Raw genomic sequence first — 2500 nt, forward strand, 5'->3', positions numbered from 1 at the left:
AGGTCGACTGTAATGTCCTAGATGTGGCCTCTCTATATCTTTCAGATTGTTATTCTCCGTAAGTCACAGCATCTCTCAACAACACCCCATTATGCTCGTAGTTCTCACTTTATTTTTGCTTTTTCTTCCTTTGGAGAATAAATATGTAAAAGATAGAGAGAGAGAGAGAAAGAGAGCGAGTCGGAGAAAGAAAAATTCTATTGAATCTTTGCGAGGTTGTAGCTTAGCTGACTAAGGCTCCCCTAAGACAGGGAGAGGGAGAGGGAGAGAGAGAGAGAGAGAGAGAGAGGGGGAGAGAGAGAAAGTCATTTGAATCTCATATACATTTCAGTTGAAAGCTGCCCTAGCCTTGATACGAACCCTCCTGAGGGACCCCCGCCCCCCCACCCCCCTACCTCCTCCCCAACTTGCCTGCATGCATTATGGCTTTCATAAAGAAATAAAGAATACCCATGCTGCGTCACACAGGGGTATCATGCGCACACACAAATGTGCGCGCACACACACACACACACACACACACATACGCGCACACACACACACACACACACATACACACACACACACACATACGCACACACACACACATACACACACACACACACACACACACATACGCACACACACACACATACACACACACACACGCACACGCACACCACATACACATACCACACACACACGTTTACATACACACATTTATTCACATACACACTTCCTCAAACATTTCCTCTCTCACACGCACATTTACACTGACACACTAAAACATTCTCTGACTCGCACACACACGCACACACACACACACACACACACTCTCCTGTGTACATGAATATGAATGGCCCCCGATATGCTGCTTGACAGTTCACAAACACAGTGAGTACTGTGCACACACATAAAGAAGGAGTAAAACAAGAGAATTTATGAGAACGCTAACACAGGCATGCATGCTCCCACATAAAAACTCTCTAATGCAGTATACTGACACATCCAGAATCTCTCTCACCCCCTCCCCTCCCCCTCTTTGTCTCCCTCACACACACACACATACACACACACACACACGCACACAAATTTACATACACACACATATACACATACACCCAAATGTTTACTTACATACATATTCACGTACACGCACACTGAGTTATTGCCATGGCAGTGTGGCTATTTCTGTTGTAATGGAAACAAACAGCACACATGCCACAGTGAAACAAAGGCTCCTCGTTCACATTTTACCGGGATTTTATGTAATTTTCTAACGTTGTCCTCTTCCTTTGGGACGCGTACCCTGTGCAGAAAGCATTCGCTGCAGGCACCATATGCAGTGCTTTGTGCTTTGTTTTACTTCACTTAAAATCGCATTACGCGTCGTGCTTTTGGTGTCCGTGGCGACGTGCGTTCCTCGTGTTATGTTTTATGCATCACAGTTCTGATGGATGTTTGCTGTGGTGCATAAGGGAGGGTAGACGCCTCACCCGGAGGTGCGGTACTGTCCACTGTCCACTCCAGCCTTGAGTCATTGACTTGTATGCACACAAACACCCCCGCCCCGCCACCCCCGAACCTCCATTTTGGGTCCAGCTGTCAATATTAGCGCTTGTCGTGGTGGTGGAGCGGGGCCCGAGATAATCTGCCGGGCCCTGTCTTCTCCATGTCCCCTGCTCTGCATTTCAAACTCCCCCACACACTCCCTCCGTCCTCTCCTTTCCCTGTCGTTGCCCACACCTCTCCGTCTGTTTTTCCTTCCTTCTGTCCCTGTTTCTCTCTCTCCCTCCCCCCCTCCCCCCCCTCCCCTCGTCAAGCCTGCTTATAGTTTTGTCGTTTGTGTGCAGTTTTTTTCCCCTCCTCAGACACTGTGTACTTTTCTGTCTCTCTTTTCTCCCTGCCTGACAAGAGCTTGCCTTGTTTATCTATTTCCAGAGGAAAACAGAGTCTTATTTATTTTTCCTCCTCCTCCCTCACGCCCAGCCCCCCGCCCTCCCCCCCCGCCCCTCAACCAATCTCTCATCTGTGGCTGAATCAGGTGACTTGTTTCCAAACTCGGTCAAATGTTTTGACCAATCAGTGAGTGAGGTCAGACTATAAGCAGTGCACTGTTATTGGTCTGAGCCTGCATGCATTAAGCGTCTCAGAGCAGTGCGACTGATCTAGGATCAGCTTAGTCTTTACCTTATAACGTACAAGGTCAGGATGAGGCCAGGGCAAACCTGAACTAAGATCAGCGCTTCTACTCTGAGGCACTTTACAAACATAAACCCACACCTTTCCTTTTCTGCGTAAGAACAACAGGGGAAGGGTGAACAATGAAGATGACTTGGATTCATTTTTTTGTAATGCAATCGCAAATACTCTGTCCTTCATTCGGACATGTGCACAAGCATTCACGTATAACTCATTTAAATGAATGGACCTCATTGATCACATATGCTTGCGTTCAGCTGCTGTCGAATGCAGATGCACTTGAACTTGTGTCCTGAGACAATGTGGGCATGGAAAGCGA

The sequence above is a fragment of the Anguilla anguilla genome, chromosome 12 (assembly GCF_013347855.1).
Source record: "Anguilla anguilla isolate fAngAng1 chromosome 12, fAngAng1.pri, whole genome shotgun sequence".
NCBI classification, from domain to species: Eukaryota; Metazoa; Chordata; class Actinopteri; order Anguilliformes; family Anguillidae; genus Anguilla; species Anguilla anguilla.